Here is a 20,672-nt window from a genome sequence, read left to right on the forward strand (position 1 = left end):
CGTGCAGTACAGGAAGAAACAGTTGGCGAAGCAGCTGCCAGCTCACGACTAGGACCCCTCGAAATGCCACGAGTTGTCCCCCGGCGAGGTGAAGCAAATGGAGCAGTTTGTGAGCAAGTACAAGCACGACGTGCTGGGAGTGGGGGATGTCAAGCTCCCAACCGAGGTGGAGGCCCAAGCAGCGGGGAGGGGGAGGAGAATTGCGACACGGCGGGCAGGGGAGGGGGCCGAGAGGGGAGAGCTGGTGATGAAATCAGTGCACAAGGTAGACTAACACAGGGGTGGGGGGCAACACAGGGGCGGCAAGAGAAGCACATGATGAAAGGAAGAAGGCAGAGTGTGAGGAGTGATAGCAGCACGGTGTAGGGGAGAAAAGCTCATGACAGAACAGTAAGCATGGGGAGAAGGACACAAGAGTGAACCACAGAGGGCAGCAGAGGGGGGCATGTGAGGTGAGCATAGGAGGATGAGAGATGAAAAGGACACGCGCTTCAGTGTAGTCACAGCAAAGGATCCCACACGAGCGCGTCTTGCAGGCCACAATACAAAGTTAGAACGAAACATCAGGATGTCAGTGTATTTCACGCAATGCCTGCACGTTGTATCAGTCAGGGGGTGTGTTTCGTCTTACCTTCCTATCCACTCGGGGATCACGTCTGCACGCACCACGACACAGAGAACAGGAATAAAGGACAAAGAGAACAATGACGAGAAAGAGGCTAAGAAGGCGGCAAACAGAGAAAGACAATGGAAAGGAAAAGGTAGGAGACACAGAAAAGAGGGGAAGACACATGAAGCACGAGTAAGAGATAGAGACAAGGTGGGACATGACTGCGCTGCCCTGGTGCGTAGTCCAGCTGTGTGCAGACAGACACTAAGTCACTGCCACGGCAAGATCCTGCGACACCGTGGGTGGATCTAGATGGGCATCGTCCCTCCCACTGGCGAAGGCCTGGGATGTGTGTGTGGCATGATGGCGGGGCGGGAGGGGGGGGGGATATCAAAGAGCCATCCTTAGGCGGCACTGCGAGGGCCCCCACCGAACAGGGGCTTCACCGCCAGACAAGCACGTAGAGGCCGGCATCCAGGGCTCTCCCTGCTACTGCCAAACAACCAGCCTGCAAGGCCCAGCAAGACTGAAATAGAACCGGGGGAGGAGCCCGCTATAAATAGACGGAGCATGCTCGGGGAATAAGGATTGTTCATGCAAACAGGCAGCGAGAGAGAGGGAGAGTCTGTGTGTGTGTGCGTGTGTGTGTGTGTGAGAGAGAGAGTGTGAGACACAGGCGAGAACGGTAGAGACGAGCGGGGTAGGTAAGAGGCGAGACAGAGAGAAGAGAAAGGCATCGGAGAGAGGCCCTTCCAGAAGGAGAGAAGAGGAGGAAGAGATTCCGACCGGGTAGAGATGGGAAAAGGGTAAAATAAACAAACAAGAACGTTGCTCACAAGCAGAAGATATGGAAATGTGTGCCAGGGGACTGCTTAAATAAGATGCTTTGTATGTGTAAATGTATGTGCTGTTTCGAAATGGAATCAAACGTGGACAGAAGGAAATGAGTGTGTACACAGCTCCAACAAGCCGGAGGGAAGAGAGGGGAGGGGGGAGGAGAAATGCGACACGGCGGGAAGGGGAGGGGGCGGAGCGGGTCAAATCAACAAACAAGCCGGAGGGAAGAGAGGGGAGGGGGGAGGAGAAATGCGACACGGCGGGAAGGGGAGGGGGCGGAACAGGGGAGGGGGCGGAACGGGGGAGGGGGCGGAGAGGGGACATGCACGCGCCCGTGACTTTTAAGGTCAATGCGCATGCGCATAAGCTTAATGCGCATGCGCATTGACCTTAAAAGTCACGGGCACTGCAAGGAATCGCCACGATTCCTTGCAGTGCAGATAAAGTGTGGATAACTCGCAATACTCTCGCCTTGCTCGATGCGCATGCGCATCGACAGGCGAGACCTAAAAACACAGAAGCGGGTCCCTCTCAGCAGAACAGCAGCACAGGGGCAGCGGGTACCCTTTACGCTTTTATCACCTTATCATCAGCGTTGCCCCTCATCAAAGTGACCTTTTGGAAACTGCATGCTACTGCATAAAGTTGTAATTGTAAATTGTATTTGTATAGAGCTTGGTACCACTGACCGGCGTTGAAGCAATGTGTAGTAGATCAGTCTTTGCTTTCCTTTGTGCCGTAGTTGTGTTAGGTTTGCGCTCTTGATACCTTGTTTTTTAGTCGAGTTTAGAGTAGGGATAAAATAATGGAATGGATTTATTTGAAAGGGGGACTATTAAGTTGTTTTTCTACGTATTGGTCGTGTTTGCCTGTTTGATTGATTTGATTTGATTTGATTTTAAAACTTATAAAGCGCAACGAATGCCCGGAGGCTTCTTGGGGCTGTTAGTTGGGTGACACTGCTAAAAAAAAAAAGAGGGGAACGTTTGAGAAGGATGTTTGGGGGTTCATAGTAGAGAGAAGGGATAGGCCAGAGGTTGAAAGGAGGATTTTTTGTTTTAATTAGCACAGCGGCACAGGGCACGGGGCTTACTGCTTGGACCAGTGCTGGTAACCTACAGGTCATAGTATTTAATCCTGTGTGATAGATTCTGTCTTTCATCCTTATGAAGTTGTTATAAAAAGCTTGGTTAAGTTGTGTTATACATGCATGCAGCTTTTATTCAGCCCTCTTCGTCCATTGGTCTGTTCTAGCGTCATTCATGTATTGCTTCTCTCCCCCCATGCCTGGCAACATGGGGCAACTTAAGTCATTGACTTCCCTCACGGAGCAAGTACGCTTAAAAAGTAGACCACTGCATTGGTGGTCCAATTTCGGCTTTCATTTCTGATATGATATGTTTTAAATGTAGTTTTATGGTGGGATATGTTGTACTCGTTTATTTGTTTTGCAGACGTTTGCATGCCGCCTTTAAACAGCCGCATGTTGCCTTTCTATTTAAAAATGTACTCCACTTTGTATATGTTGTGAAAAAAACAGGCTTTTAAAGTCCAAACTTGTTGGCTTTGCCAATGATTGTTCTGCTTACGGACAAAAAAGAAGCAAGTGTATGGTGCAAGTCCAGATTTGGGGTATTTCCAGTACATCATCACTCCATCACTGGCACTTGCTTTGTCCCTTTACCGCTGCGTCATTGCGTAGTCACAGAATTAACCCTCCAGCTGCTGAAGTGTATTCTGACAAACAGCAGACAAGCTTCCCAAAGTACAATGGGCTTTGTTCAGACTGCATTACCTCATGACACAGAGGGCTGAGGGCGAGGCGTGCACCTCCGTGCCTGTGTCCCAGGCCTTGGAGGAGCCAGAGATGTCAGCCACGTGATCAAGGATTTATTCGAAGTCGGGCGACAGTGGGTGGGGAGGAGGGTGGCGGTGGGGCGCTCCTTCCAGCTGGGTGGAGAGCAGGTTATGGAGTCCGCTTTAAATCGGATAGAAGGGCATTGTTGCATCTCACTTATGTCACCCCCCAGGTAAAGAAAGGAGAAAGCAGATTCACTGCCCCTCTTTACATTGATGAATTGTTTAACAATGCGGCAAGACTCAGTGATGGAAAAGTATGGCACATGAGCAGACTGGCAAATTATCATCCTGGTGGCAAGGCTCACAATCAACAGCAACATGTTACGGTTAGCAATGATCTGTGGGTGGATGTTGATAAGTCTTGTGTTGAAGATAATAACTTGTCTAGAAATGACATCACACACGATCTCCAACCTGACTCTGACTCAGATGATGGTCAATCGACAGATCAGTCTGTTGGTGTCAATCTCAGCACTTCGACATGCAATCGGAGTAGTCACGATGACCCACATTCTGACTCTGAAGTTGCGTCTGACGGTCACAGGCTCAGTGGTAGGTTTGGCAGAACTAGCTATGATTCCCATTCTGACACCGAATGTGCACCTAACTTACCGGCGGTCTCTGGAAGGTTTGGTAGAATCCTCCGAAGACCTAAACGCTTGGATGACTTTTTCTGTGACTAATTGTTCACCAGTTTATGTACTCACATGTTGTGTTTACCACATTCCGTGGCACAGTTGTCAAAACCCTCAAGAGAGGAAGATGTGTTGCATCTCACTTATGTCACCCCCCAGTGCCCCAGCGCGTGGTACCTTCTCCTCCCTGCGCGTGAGCTCCCTCTGAGTTCTTCCCTTTCCCATTGGTTCCCCCAACATTCCATCCCCCCTGAGTTCACCTCCTGTGACGATCTGTCACAACTGATGTTCTGCTGACCCACGCATCCCCACCGGTGTGGGGCTGTTATTAATAAACCTATTCTGAAGTACTACACTGAATCTTGACTACTTCTTAACAGGCATTCGTTAAGGCCCGTTCTGGAGCAGACTTTGCTGCGTTGGACAATTTAAATGTTGGGACTTCGCTATCTGGCATGGGGCCAAACTTATGTTGTGTAGGAACAATAGGGACCCCCGCACGCTTGCACACACACAAAATAGATTTGTGCTAGATTGGGCTCGAACTGTTTGAGGTGTGTGAAAAATGTTTTGTATATCTGATGGCAATTTAGTCAACATAAGAAGGTAGCACGAACATCAATCCCAACATGATGTTCAAGTAGTGCTTAGAAACTGGCTTTATTCGTCTTTGGACAACAATTGTGGTGTTTTGTATAACCGGACAAGGGAGCACATATTTTACTTTGAGTCAGTAGCCACGTGCAGTGAGTCTTCTAGTTCCTCTGGTTCGATCTTTACAGCTTCTATTTTACTCTTAAAAGGGGTGACTCAGCACGCACTCACTGGCCCCGTGAGCAAAGTGACGCAGTGCTGCCATTTTCCTCTCTCTTCGTGGTACTGCTTCAATCTCCACATGCCTGTCTTTGAGATAATCTTCTTGCACCCACGTTGAAGCACTTGTTTGAGAGAAACTGTGATCTCATGGCAAGTATGGGGAGCACCCTACCTCCCTGGGCCACTGGATCACCCTAGCATTCAGCCTTCCCTACTCACTTACACAAACCAGTTGGTCACAGTTATTCCATTTGCCCGATTCTTGACTCTTTATGGAGAGACCTCACGAAAGTTAGAATATTTGACCTTGGCATCATTTCTTTTTGACCTTGTTGTTTAGAAGATCTGTAGTCCCATGTACATTTCAGACCGATGCCCCGCGATTCTCATTGCGTGATAACCTAGTAACTCCATTTCGTGGTCCTTGTCTATTTGTGCTGCTTGGAGATGCATTGATATACCTAAGTTTCTACCTACATGGCTTTTCTTTTAGGTGCTATAGGAGACCCACTCGAAGCAAAGGCACCATGCGGAAAGCATTTTAGGTCCAGAATGTAGTCTGCATTGAATGACAGTTGTCTTTGGTGTCCTGAAGCAGGACTTGGACCACAGCCATTAAATGATGCAACCAATTTTAGATCTCTCTGAATGGTGAGTGACTAATAGATCCAAGAAAGGTGTGAGAGTATGACGAGAGCTTGAAGGGCTGGTAGGGTATGTTCTTATACGGGCAGCAGGAAGTGAGAATAGAGCTGACTGGGCACCTTCTTACGTATGCCGCAGGAAGTGAGGATATGGCTGTTTAGAAACGTTTTATGCACAAGCAGCTGGAAGTGCCCATTGAGCTGGTAGGGTTCGGTACGTTTGTTGCACTTGCAGCAGGAGGGGGCTGTTAGTTTTTTTTTGTGTGCAGGTCTCACGAGTTGAGGATTAGTGAATGGTATCCTGGTGTGTGAAAGAGGCCGGTAAGCTCAAGTGTGGGGTCCATGCAAGGGAGGAGTGTGTAAGAGTAGATTTGCATTGGTGTCTCGGTTAGGTTTCATGTGGACACTGTAATACTGGCAACCGTCTAGTTGCCGAACGCACATCACACACTCACACATCCGCAGGCCAGGCGTGGCCTGCGGGGTCAATAAAAGGAGGACGGGCGCTCGGGCACGTCACTTCCGACATAGAAACTGGTGTCTGCCTCATCATTGTCGCTGCTGCGTGACCTGCCCCTGCGCAACTGGGTGAGCCTCTATAGGCCTGAGGTGGCCCTAAATTACGGGGCACAATACTGGCGACGACAATGGAGATAGGTTATGCAGCTCTGTTGGATTGTGCAGACTTCCATTAAGGCTGCCTTTTGCACACTAGATGGGAGTCTTTTGTTCACTATGCTGTCCCAGCGAGGGTCAAGGTGCGGAAGAGAGGGTTGGCAGTGGTGGGACTGTAGAGATTGCTAGCAGAAAATAGATAAATCTGAACTTCGCCAGGCCGGTAACTGTAAATATGGCTGGACTTGGAGTGTGGAATGATGGTCCAGTTAGGAACCAAGAATTATTATCAGGGTATCAACACGATATGAATTTATATACAACTGATGTATAATGGAATCAGGTGTAATAATGACCGTCTGGTGAGGGACAACCCTTAGTGGACCAACATGTGACTCCCCTGGCTTCGCTCACTGTGACCCATAAAATTATTTCCATGAGTCTTAGCGGAACAAAGGCGAAGAGTATGCATTAAAGCAAACAGTGGGTGAGATAAACCAAGGGGCATCTGCTAGACTTGCTGTTACAACTAGACATGCATGAGAAATTTGCATAATTTGCATTTGCACAATTATGAAAAATTATGGAAACATCGTGTGTAATAAAGAGTCATGAAAAACTGTAATTTTGCAAAGTATTTTATCGTGCAATGTGTCCTCGCATCCATTTTGGACTCATTTCGAACTAAAAACTACACAAAAACGCAAGTGCCGCAAACAGTAGCTGCTCGCTTTCTGGTCGTTCACATTGTTCCTGTATGCTCAGACTAAATTGTTGCCGCAGATGGCGCATTATTGCGCGGCATGGCGTAATTGCATCATTTTGGGAATTTCATGGAACAAGTGTAACATAAAATTACTGAAATGATGTGACATTATGCCAGGCGTAATAGAAATTTTGCTCTGGCCTAGTTACGACCTCGGAAGTGATGCATTAACTAAAAGTACAGGTTTCTGGTGAAATGTTTTTCAGTAGTCGCCGTTTCTGTTTTTGGTGTTTCCGCGTAGTCTATTCCTGAAGGCAGTGCTATTCTTGCATTCCGCGTGCGGCCTCGCTTTCTCGGGAACAGACAGATAATAATGGTGTGGAACATGCCTCGGAATCGGCGTGGGAGTTTGTGCACTTTGCATTGATTAAACACGCCGCATAATGTCAGATTTAATTGGTTGTTAGGTTCCCAGCGTGTGGGAGAGGCGGATGATGAAGTTCGTAAGCTACAAATAAATAGGAGGGTTCGTGTTGAGGGCCTGGTTTTTTTTTATGTTGTGAATCCTGTGATGGGCAGGTTTTCTTCAGCATTTAGAAACCGTATTATTAAATCATACAGTCACAAAAAAAGATTCTGCTTCACATACACACTGAGAAGCCAAAATAATTGAATGCCATGAATTTTGTTTGTTTTTGGAAGTTGACTGAATTTGGCTTGACTGCGAATATCGGGGTGTAACCACCTGCAACTCCTATGGAATTGGGAATGGGTGGGTGGGGACGAGCCATGGAGGAGACACCCATCCGACAGGGTGTTCCCCTACTCAAAATAGTGCCTTAGTTTAACACTGAACCTTCCCGCCAGGATGCTATATTAGGGGACCGTCGCTGAATTGTCTGTGTCGGGACCTCATTTCATACTACTACAATGAATGGTCAGAGAACAACAACATGGAATGCAGGGAGGGCCTAAAAACTAAGGGGCAGATTTATGTTAACTGGCGCATCCCGAGGGATGCGCCAGTTAACGTGCGCCACAGCTACGGCACCCATGGTGCAAAAACGGGGCAGATGCGTGACGCATCTGTGCCGGAAATGTGGCGCATTGCTGGAGTTGCGTCGCAAGCGCGACGCAGCTCCAGCAAGGCTCGGGGGTACACCATGTGCACAATAAGCAGGCGCAGGGTTTTGACGCACCATTGCCCTGAAAGTGACTGAGTGAAATCTCATAGATTTCACTCAGCCACTTTCAGGAGGCGTTCCTGCGCAGGAACGCCCCCCCCCCTGCGCAGGAACGCCTCCTTATGGCGCAGGGCTTTACAACGTGACGCATCTCCTAGATGCGTCACGTTGTAAATAGGGCGCATTGTTTGCGCCGCAGTTGCGTCAAATAAAGTGACGCAATAACGGCGCAAAGAGGCGCAACGGCCTCATAAATCTGCCCCTAAGCTCTTCCATCTCGTCCATATCAATAACTTAATTTTATTGCCAGGAGATTGTGATGGAGAACATGAGAATGGATCCACCATCACCTATTGAGTGCTATTGGCCCCCATTACACCCTCACAAGCTGTTGTTGCTTGTAGTTCTGTAAAGTAACCGAAAGGCATAGTAGAAGCCTCTTTCAAAGAATAACAGAAAGAACAAATAGAGTGCACTTTTGGACAAACTGATGGAAGTGATGAGTCTTTTTAATTGCTTTTCTAGGGTTCTACGAAGAAGAAGGGGATTGTTCATGTGCATCACTGCCGTTGCTATTTTTAGGTCTGGCCTAAAGTAAAGGTAGTTTTAGGTTATTGCAAGTTTCAAGTTTTGCCAAAAAATCATAACAATATTGCGTGCGCGTCCTCATCGTCCATTGGTATGTTGAAGTGTCAGTCACATTTTGCTTCTGCCCACCAAAGCCTACACCATGCAGCCAAGGGTCAGCCAGCCCACAACAGCTATCGGTACTCATCTCTGCACGTGACGGCATACTCCTCTTGCACATGCGCACCTACGCCCCTCTTCAGTGCCAAGGCTGATAGGCCTGTCTCGCCTTTAACTTCTGTTCGCATTTCATGCTGTTTATTTATTTGTGCGATATGTATTTTTACCTACTCTATTTTGCAAACATACGCATTTCAACTTTTCGACGGCAGCAATTATACTTTTTTAAATGTTATTAATTCCATATGTTTAAAGCATATTATATGAGTTTTCAAAATAAATAAATTAAAAAAACACTCGCTTGCCAATGCTAGACCTTTGCCAAGGTCTGTTTGGGCTTCGATTGCAGAATTAACACGCCAGACAGAGGTCAGGTGCAGGACATGTTTGTGTTCAGCGTTGACTGAGTAGCAGACAAGATTTATTTTATTTATTTGAGCCTGTGGCTGGCCTTTCCTTAACACTTTACTTGTGTGGTGTGGGCGAGAGGTCATGTGCTTCAGCGCCACGCGGAGAGTTGAAACCGGGCCTCAGACCTATCGAGAAGGTTTAGCCTTGCCGACGGCAAATTACCTCACGTGGCCTGGGATCTACACGCAGCCGAGTTCTGCTCACGCGTTATCGGACGGTGCGTAGCACACAATGTTCATCCTGACCTGCTTTTTTGTTAGCTCCTAGAAGTGCCAGGAAATGCTCGTGAATGGTATTTATAAGAATGTTAGCGTTCCGCTCTGTAGTCAAGAGATAACCGTACATTATTATTACCATGCTGCAGCCTTAAGGTCACGAAAATAACAGCTTTTCTTATATTTGTGTGCAGTAGTTTAGGAAAACGGCCTCTGGAATTATGTGGCAATTGAAGATAACGCTGCAGAGTGGTGTGTGGTTGTATGCAGTACATTTGTGGCAGTATTATTTTGATGTTTTGTCGTTGTACCACATTAATATTGCCTGGACAAAAGTTTTACCTCAGTAGTGCCAGTTTGACGTCAAACCAGTAAAAAGCTACTTCGATGACCAGTTGTAATTTGCAAAGGGGCTGCAATTGTGAATACACAAGTGGATATTTGTTAAGTACCTTTGCAACCCATTTGCGTTACAGACCTATATTTGTTTTTGAAATGCCCAAATTCTCCAGCAGTTTGTGGATTATGTGGCAAGTGTGCTAAATCCATAATTATACTGAAAATGCTTTGGCTGGAAAATCTCACAACTCAGTTGGTCCTATTTATGAGCTAGATAAGAGATCATATGTTCCTCATGGTAGTGTAATTTGGGCAATGGGGTGATGGAGATAGTGTGCTCCCTACTACTACTATGGATTCAGTGCAATGATACCACTGATTAAGGAGGTGGTTACCACGGTGTGCTTGTGTTCCTTAAATCCATCCTTAAGACGGTCTCATGAGGTGGCACAGAGGAGCTTGTTGGAAGAGAAAAATGTAGGTTAAATGAACATTTTACAAGGTCTACTGATCGCTCACCGGCAGCACAACGAGGGGACTTTCCTACTGTAATAGCGGAGGACAAAATGTGTGTTAACTGAAGCGTAATAAGGGGCCCATTCTATCCGTAGTGCTAATATGTAACTTGTTTCTGAGTCCTTCCTTTTGAAGTCGCATTAACAACAGTCACTACTTACTTGAGGCATGTGAAATGCTAAGTCATGAAGTAATTTCTGGATGCAACCCTCTGGAAAGAACAAGTAATCTAACATAAAGACTAAACTAAACTTTTAAAAAAAACTCAACTGGAATACAATTTAAGCTAAGCTAGTATCCCAACAGAGTTCAAGATACATTGTTATTGTCGCCCTACTCTGCCCTCGCACTTGTCACTTTCCTCTTCCCTCTTCTCCCACCATAGACTTCTACTTCCACCCCCCCCCCCTCCCTTCGATGGGTCTACTACTCCCTTGGCAAGTCTTCCTCTCGCCTTACTCTCCTTCCCACTCTCTTTTCCTCTCTCCCCTTTCGTTCTTCTCCCCATCTCCAAGGACCTGTTAAATTAGATTTTCTTAAACATATTACTTCAGCAAATTATCAATTCTATGTAAGACCTTGTGCCACACTATTGTTTAACTCTAAAGCACATTTATATCTTGGGTGACCATGCGCTACGGCAGGGCCCGAGTTGGCACTGTGACACCCTTGTGGGTAGTATCACTAGGAAGTGAAAAGACGCAAGGAGTGTGTGGTTGAAATCATCCTCATTTTTTCCTGGGACAATATCTCCATATAGTGGGCTTTGCAGTACATGGGTCATGTATGTAGGGAGGCAGCTTCCTCCACATCCCATTGGCAACAGGCTTGGAGGAAGGAATCGGACAAGTAGCCCTTCTTGTCAGTGCGCATATAGGTATTGGCAAGCAGGTTAATGGGGTCATTACCCTGTTAACCAGCTTGATCAAGGTGAGGGCAGGCTTGCGGTGCACCTCTTGCGCCTACAACAGCACCAAGCCCCATCGTCAGCACTTACCATGCAACAACACGCCCAGGCAACAAGCATACAAACTTGCCGAAAAGTTTTAAAACCGCAAAGCTTAGATTGCGTCTAAACATTTAAACCAAACCTATGGACACTACCAACAAATACATCTATCCAAAATAAAACAAATAATTTTACGCTGCCTGCTACTCACTCAAACAACACCGAACTGTAGTCTGTGATGGAATCCTCAAAACCAGGGCATGTAGGTACCAAACCTGATTTGCTCTCCCAGGCTGTTTCATTTGAGAAATACTCGTAACATGAGATAAGGTAGCATTATTTGAGATCTAGGCCTTCCTGTTGAGTGAATAGGAGGAATGCGCCAATGGCCTCTCAGGGGACTGGTAGGTTCCGGAGATGGGGCAAGGCCTACACGTTGCAGAATTTTGTAAAGGGTGAAGGGTGGGGATGGGTTGTTGGAACCAAAGTGGTGGGTTGGAATATTATATGCATTTATTTGTTGTTCTGGGTTTATCAGTTTCCAAAGTGAATGAATGAGGATGTGTTGTTTTGAGTTTTATCACAATAAAGTAAGCTTAATAATAAAGTGAGCTTGTATCCGTAGCATAAAGAGTGTTGGTGGTGTCTCCCTTGCTCCCCCCGGGGGGCCGCACTGCCATCACCTGCACTGCATATATGTATACGCAATTTGTGTTTGCCATGATAGCCAAAGAGAGGCTATAACTTATATACGGGGTCTTGCAGGACCTTGGTAGGGCGACCAGGCATCCCAGATTTGCAGTAACAGTCCAGTTTGGTTTTATTTTGAGTTTTTTAAACTATCTGTCCCTGCAAGTTTCAGTAAACTGAACACACTTAAGAGAGGGTCAACGGAGCAGAGAGCGAGGCTTGCGTTATGTTTTCAGCGCAGGATTAGATGGCAGTCATTTTCGGAAAGGAACATTCTTTTTTAAATTTTTGAAAACCTTTATTGTGCATGAAAGAAGGACAAATACGGGCCTACAACCGTCCGGCCGGCCACAAAACTTTTAAAGCACCAGTGCAGACATTACGGCGACACAGTAGTACCCCAACATTGTAGTCAAGCAGTAAAGAGTTACACATTAATTGCTGTAGTACCGTGTCCCAGAACCAGTGAAGGTTAATTTTAAAGTTTTTTAACGCAATCATTGAGTCAAATCGTACTGTCCAGAATCGCAAGAGAAGAAGAAGCAAAAGTAAGGATCCATGCGGGAGGAGCATGACATTAGCTATAATGCACTTCACAGGATATCGGCCCACCATTCAAGTCCCTCCCAGGCAGCATGGCAGCAATTTCTAAAGCCAACTTGATGACCCTGCAAACGTCCCACCCGTCGCCTGCCACCACCCAACCTCTAGTAAACTAGACATGGACCCAGACAAGAGGAAAAATCAACAATAGGAATAAAATAAGGCACCATAGAAATAATAACTAGAAGCTACCTACTAACCCCCCTCCCTACACGCATGCAGAGGCTACGGCCTACCCCCCCCCCCCAGCAGTGTGTCTGTCGCCCCATAAACCCGAAATATAGCAAGAAAGAAAGAAAGGAAAGAGAAAAAGAAAAAGGTACAACATCTAATATAGAGAGTGAGAAAAGGAAACTCCAATCACCAACTCTCAAAGACAAATAAAACAGGAGGAGGATCAATTCTAGGCAATCCCGGTCCCCACCAGTCACAGATACATCCCCCACCCCAAGGTCAGGATAGCGAACAGGCAGTAAATCAGATATAGGGGTGAGACGTCAACTAGCAGCGTTCGATGAAACTGGACATAAAAACAATCCCAAACCCGGTCCAACCAGCCATGAAGCAAATAAGGAAATCAGCCTAGCCCTGACCCGAACGTGGATAAACCCCCGGACACGTTCCCCGAAAGAGGCCCGCCCACTGTAGAACAAAGAAGCAACATGGCGAAAGAAAGAACGAAAGTAAAGTGAGACCACAAAATGGCCGTCGAAAGTCACCAGGAATTTCGTTGACTGTAGCATGGAGATCCGCCGAGGCATCAGGATAGTATGAGTTTTCAGGCAACAAAGTCAAAAAACACAACACTGGAGCCATCGATAAAACCGGTAATGCCGTAGATAGGTCCCAAGGCGCCCTCGATAGTAAGTCTGGCAATAATGTAGCGTTCTCCATGAAAGGGGGAAACAAAGTATCCCAGGCGGAGTTGTCAGGTGGGTGGTATTGAGCGCCAAGAAGGTCGGAAGCGGGCACAGGTGACCAGCGGGCAGGAGGGAGCGCTGTATCTTCGTGGGATGCGGGTGGAAACGAGTGGCAACTCTGCGGGATCAGCGCAGTACACTCCCGCCGTAGCGCAGACGCCATGTCGTCCAGCTTGTCTCCCAATCTTCCGTAGCTATGGCACATATCCGCACGGAGGTCACATAGGGCGGACAGAACGGTGTCAAGGGAAAGTGCGGGCTGTAGCCCCTGCCTCTCGTGTCCCTGGGTCCCTGGAAACTCGGACCCCACCTCAGGCGGGGCAGCACGGGTCACTGACGGGATCGGGCGCTCTCCTCCACCATACAAAGCACCAAACAAAGCCATTATGGCGAGGCTCCAGGGTAGAATCAGGATAGTCGAGGTACCAGCGTTTGCCCAGTCAATGGTGGAGGAACACTATACAGAGCGCCAGTGAGGCACACAAGGCAGGTCAGGAGCTCTGTAGCAACCCCGGGCGGAGATGCATGGGGCAGGCGATCCTGAACAAACAGATATGGCCGAGCAAGCCTCTCCACGTATCGTCTGCCACCAACAAAGGAGCCGGTCCGGAGGGGTGCTGCAGCGTTGAGAGCGCTCCCTTCTCCCTGCCCGCTTCAAGTCATTTCAGGCGACCTGTGACTGGGGGCGCATCGCGGGGGTCTCGCCGATGGTCAAGCAGCCGGCGCTGACCGAGCACTCCGGCCGTCAGCGGCTCTGCAAGGCACGGCAGGAAGGGGCCGTGCAGGTAGGGTCCAGGGCCGCGGGCTGTTCCGCGGCTATCTCCGGCCGCCGGGCAGGTCGGGAGTCCGGGGAAACATCGCCGAGATCAGCACAGCGCCGCACGCAATCTACCACCAATTTGCCACAGGATCCGTTTCAGGATGTCGGTGCGGCGCTGGAAGGCTGGCGAAGCCGGCAGCCTACAGGTCTGCTCCGGTCGCCATCTTGGCTCCTCCCCCGGAAAGGAACATTCTTAAAACAGAAGAAACTGTGGGTAAATCAGGTCACCCTACCCTTATGTTTACACAGGATAAGGAGTCCTGTGGCTGACAAGATAGATGGCTCAAAGAGTCACGCATAGGTGCACAAAGACTTTCTGCCTTGGGGCGCGGTTTTATGAAATTACTGAAAATAACGCAGAAAATGGTGTGCCCCCCCCCCCAATACTGGGAGCACTCCAGCTGGCAAAACTCCCATTTGTCTGGAGCACTGAAAACCACCACTGTTCCTGTTTGTAGGTCATGAGTTCAAATCTTGGCAAACGTCAACTAAGCTTTCATCCCGAATTAAATCTATTCGTAACCATTACAGTGGATAATAGCATTTGTCACTTACAAAGCACGTTATTCTTTTTTTTATACAATACATGGATGAGTCAGTTCGTGCATGTTCGTTCAGCCCATCCTCCAACAAGTACAGCCTGAAAGTTAAGTGTACCTTTCCGCTGATTATCCCCGCTGCCGGTGCATTGTCATTGATTCGTTAGCCGGAGACGTGCCATCGCAAGGGCGGAATTAATTGCGAAATCTCTGGTCACGGCGCAGCACATGAAAGGAGCGCGTGTCCTTCCCGAGTCTCTCATGCAAATCCTCACTTTAACTCTCACGCCTCACGCGCTCGAGGTTCAAAGGGCCCACTTCAAGGCCCTGCAATCAAATCAGACATTTCTGTGTAAGGCGGACATTTTGTCAGGGTTATGGAGCCACTGCAGTGCAGCAAGTGAAGGCCGAGCAGGTTTGCAGTGGAATATAAATGTTGCAGACCCACATATAGGAAGGTTCACCAACCAATAATTGTAATTGTACTTATATAGCACTTACTGCCTCTGACGAGGCGTCGAAGCACTTTTCGGCGAGTAGCACGCCACTCCTGAACCAGAATGAATTAGTGGTGGATTAGTATAGGGAAGTATACATTAATTTCAGCGGTGGACATAATGGCATTTCGCACCACCTTTCAGAGTCGGTAAGGCTTGCTTTGTCCCATAGAGCCTCAGGTACGGAAACCGCCAGCATCCAAAGTCCATCGCGTGAGAGGAAGGCCTTCATGTTCCAGGTCACTGCCTGCAATTGAGATTTTGCACAGCGCTGCCCTTTTGCAGATGGCGCGTTTCAGACACGTTACATCATGTCATTATTGACTTTGTGCCCTCCGAGCACATTTGTCCCGCTGTTTCTCCTATGCCACCGTTGAGGGATTACCAGGACTTCAGAACACAGCTGCCGGGAGCGCCAGCACTTTTACTCTGAAATAAAGGATTCACAACTCGGCTTTTACTGCTCCTCTCCTAACCGGAAACGCACACCACCAAGCTGTAGTAGCTGCTAGGAAAGAAAAACACACCAACCAGAAATAAGTTTATATATATATATATATATATATATATATATATATATATATATATATATATATATATATATATATATATATATATATATACACATATATATACACATATATATATATATACACACATATATCCTCTATTCCTGGCGTGCTGATATTCTGAGTGGCTGTACCCTTGGGCCAAGTGCTAATGCATATAGTTTTCTTACCACAGCACTCAAACATCTGAATTGTGTGTATAGTGATGGATGCACTCTACATAATTAATATATTGGTGATGTATTGCTACGTCTTCTCTGCCCAGTAGCCTATATTGATACTGTAGCAGCAGAATTTAGGCTCCACCATTTATATGTCACAATTCTGCCATTATATACTCATATATGACATTGTATATTCAATGTGTGCCTTTAACTTCCTTAGTGTGTGCGTGAAGCATTTAAATGTATTAATGAAATGTAATCATCGTACGGATTAGAGGTGTACATACGAGTGGACTTATGTTCCATTGAAACATGTAATCGTCTTCGCTTATTCATGTTTTGCACTTATGTACTTGTCTATGTATATTAATATATTCAAAGTTCATGTTGACTGCTAAGCTAGAGTAGCCTGACTAGAGGCCTCAACTGAAATGGGTTTAGCCTTGACAGTACATTCTTTCTTTCTTTTTGCAGGTGCATTATCTTGCTTCTCTTTAGTTAGAGAAAGGAGCATTGTTTGTATTAGACTGTTGGTAGTGAGGCTTGAAGTGAGGAACTTGGCCCTGAACATTGAGAACTAATGTTCAAAAAAAGCCTTCTGTTGATTATGTACTAGGATGGGGGGGTGTTCAAGGTTACGGTTTACAGTCCCAGTTTCAATGCCATGGAAAACTTAAGGGAGGGTGCGGATGCTCCTCTCAAGTAATGATTTGGTCGGTTCCTGGTGGGGGAGGAGATAAGGATGCTTCTGAAAGAAACTCTTGTTATTTTAATAGGTGTTCCCACAGTTAGGGGGGCAGACTCCTTCTAGACTTGGAGATGGGCATAGCTCTCTGCTTACCTTTTCCTGCAAGTGTGAAGCTTTAGGCTACACATGTATTTCTTTTTCCAAGACTACAACAGCAGTCTAAATTATGCTGACAGCTTCTAAGCTCCCCATATAGAAATACATGATAGATAGTCCTGTAGTCGATCTATGTTCATAAGAGAGAAAAGAAGTTACTTTATGGAATACCTTTTTACTTTAATTTATTTCAATGTTATTGTGTCTGTCACTATTCTGTATCTCATTTTATTACGGCTCAATCTACTAATATATTTCAGCTTACCTACTGCTTTGTTGTACTTTTGGAACTTATTTTTATTCTGTTTATATACTGGATTGATTGGTGCCCTAAAATAAAATCCCTTTTAATAATATTTGGTGATTCTTGGTCCTTATTTTGAAGTCACATTGACTTCAGAAGCCAAAAACGTATCACCGAGGTCTTCTCACTTTACAGCGCGTCAAGTTTACCAACAAAGATCAATACGGCCAATAGGAAACATTTTTTGTCAATTTTACTAAAAGATTGTGGTGTAAGTACCAGTTCACTGTAAATACCTAGGTACAAAATCAGATAATGTACTAGGTTGATACTTACCTGCCACCGTACAAAGTATTAAACAAACTCACTCATTGAATGATGTCATCAGTGATGTCATCAATCATGTAAATGGAGATGTCATCAGTGATCTCCTAAATGATGTCTTAGAACATTTAATGAATTAAGTAATATGCAAGATCATAAGCACGTATGGCAGGGTGCAAGTTATAGTTAACTACTATAACTGATGATTGTCTGTGTTTTTTCCTTCAAAACGTTGTTGGTACTGACATTTTCATCTAACTCTGTCAATTTAACCATTGTTTTTTTCAGCGAATTTCTAAGGGTTTAATATAAATTCTTCAACAAAGAGCTCCTTTCGATCTCCGGGCCCGTTAGTAGGTGGTGTGCTGTGCCGGCGAAGCACACCGGACAAATTTGATTAGATGCAAAACCTGAAGTAGAGCGCAGTCTTTGATCAAGACTGTTCAGTCGAAACACGTAACTGGAAATAAATTTAATCTGCCTAACATATTCCCCCGGAGTGTGTGCTTTTCTTCAGGATATATATATATATATATATATATATATATATATATATATATATATATATATATATATATATATATATATATATATATATATATATATATATATATATATATATATATATAGTCCCTCCTACTTTGGGTAGTAACACATTTATAACATAACAAATATGTGTATTTGAAAAGTGCATGTTTATCCCTTAGAGCACCATGGCACAAAATTTCAGGAGTTCTTTTAGTATTTCACGTGCTCTGACCTAGCCACCATCCAAGCGAGGCACATTACAAATTGCTGTGACTAGGATACATTAGTCTTGTTGCCGGGAACGTTAAAACAGTTGCAGGGTATGCAAGAACAGTTGCAGGGAATGCAAGCATTTACTTCCGATATGCATATATGATGTCATAGAGGGGAAGACATACCACTTATTGGGAACAGACAGTACCCAACAACAAAGGAAAAAGGAGAGGCAAAGAGTATTAAGAAAGGTATACCAGACCCAACCACTAGATAGTGGAATAATGCACAGCATGTGAATCCAAAAAAGATTCACCCTGCAAAGCCAACCTTCTCTGTGTTTAAGCAAGAAAACAGGCCTTCTTGTAAAGGTCTGATTGTTTAGGGTAATGAACGTTTGCACGCTGATGCATTTTTGACTTTGGATGATTACATAAGCTATTAGGGTTAGAGGAGGGTACATGAGTGTTGACCTTCCATAATTTGCAATTACCAGCCAGTCAAAAGCTGTAGTGGACCTGCAGTATACCAAGCCACAGAGCCTCAATTCCTCACTGCAAGGGTATCTCTTCTTGCACATATAAGACCACAACAACAGAGGTGAGAACGACACCCCCGGGACCCAAAAATTCCACCACTCTCTTCTTCGAGAGGAACAGGGTCTTGTTGCTTTTTTGTGTTTTATACCTGTCCTACCTAGTTGGAGGCAGACAAGCAATGTTTCTTGCATTCTGCTTTGCAGATTTTGACCTTGTTTTGGCCAATCCATTGGAGTCCTCAAAACAGTTTAAACCTGTTTTGAGTAAGGTGATGTGTTCAATGAGGAGGCCATAGGGGAGTTGGGAAAGTGTGATTTTTGGGGTTCCACCAAGAAAGAGCCTGACGGAACAAGGAACTGTTTGGTAGTAATGGTTAAAAGAGGCCCTTCACTACACTTAGATCACCTCGACTTTGCCCTTGGCTATACCTTACAATAGTATAAGGATACTGATATAAGAGCACAAACCAGCTTTTGCCAGAGACCTATATTTTAATACTGATTCGAATCAAGCAACAGGGTAACCTTCAGCTGAAGAGACCTTTTTAGGTCTTGCCTGGAGACAGCTTGTAGTCTTTGTTGTTGGTGACTGATTGAGTGCAGTGTGCATAGCTTTATTACAATCTTTTTGACTGGATAACTTGAATCATTCTGCATTGGGTTTAAGGGTAGCAGGAGAGTGGCGCTCATACAGGTAACCTTGTCGAGTGTGGACAAAAGGAGAACAAAAGCATGTGGTGCTGCCAGGTCAGAGGGAGACCCAAAACCCCTGAACATGAAAAGAGCTAAAAGCCCTTCACTAAACAAACATTAACACAATCCTGGGCACACGTATAGAAACACAAAAGTTAATACACTTGTGTACAATGATGTAGTCGACACCAGTGTTTTCTTAAGGGATGTTTTATGCAAAGATGTTCATGTCCGTAGTGTAGTGGAGCTTGGCGGTTCAGGGTCCACCTCGTTGCTCGTCTCTCGCCGAAGGAGTCAGTCGGAGCACCGACCGTATTCCTCCCTTTACCCCATTACCAGACGGCCACACTCTGCTTCCGATAACCCGCTAACCGGGTTCGAATTATCACCGGTCTTTGGTCTTTGAATACTCGCACCGCGCGCTCCAAAGCCCTGAAGAGTCACAGGCATTGACCTGTTGACATAACACGTGTCGGCTAGCGTAGTTTTTCACATGAACATCCCTTAAGAAAACACCGTGTCGACTACATCATTGTACACAAGTGTATTAACTTTTGATTCTATACGTGTGCCCAGGATTGTGTTAATAACTTGAATCATGTCACAAGTCACATTCAGTAGACTCCTTTTGACGTTGGCCTTTAGCGCTCCATGTAAGTAAAGGTGTTGTCTAACTTTCTGCCCTTTGTTCTGATTTCACCTTTCTCCCTTCCCATCCCTCCTACACTATCCATGTTGAAAGTTCGTCTGCTGCTTCTCCCTATTTCCCCACTCAGCTTCTTTGATTTGTTTTTTTATTTAACCCCCTTCTCTCCAGTACACCCCCATCCTGATCCCGTTCACCATTTCTTTCACTACTCTGCAGCATTAACTTACCCTTCAACCACTGCATGCTCCACCATTGTTCCAGTCTCCTTCTGATAGAATCAGTTTTATATTTTCTTCTTTTTCATCAAAGGCCTGACAGCTGCAATTGACTGCTGGGTCACCCCTTTTGAAAAACACACTTTCATGCACATTTCATATTTTTTTATTTACAGCTCGATCTCTGGCATCCGCCATCTTGGAATGGTCAATAAATATCAAACGAATGAAATGGCAGCTGTGTCAAGACGCGCGTGCATGTGTGGTGACGAATGCATGCAAATATTTCATGATGCTAGCTGTAGCACGATGATACCTAAGTGTGCTTCCTCGATGATATGTGTTTACACGTATTTGCACTTTTCTCTTTTTTGCCAATGCTTTTGAGCACCAGCAATACACTTTCTTTTTACTTATATGCCTCAATCGACAATATGTGCTTTGAAAAACCAAAAATCGAGAAATATTGGGTTTACTAGTGCTCCTTTAAGTTGTAGGCACACCTAATCTGCCACTTTGTCTATGCATTGAATGTGGA

At 45.7% G+C, this 20,672-nt stretch overlaps 1 protein-coding gene across 2 annotated transcripts in view; it reads left to right on the plus strand.

The window, feature by feature from the left end:
- Positions 1-20,672, plus strand: part of TIPARP (TCDD inducible poly(ADP-ribose) polymerase) — an 85,537-nt gene that overhangs the window by 40,085 nt on the left and 24,780 nt on the right. The window lies entirely within an intron of this gene.

Source organism: Lissotriton vulgaris, chromosome 11 (genome assembly GCF_964263255.1).
Source record: "Lissotriton vulgaris chromosome 11, aLisVul1.2, whole genome shotgun sequence".
NCBI lineage: Eukaryota > Metazoa > Chordata > Amphibia > Caudata > Salamandridae > Lissotriton > Lissotriton vulgaris.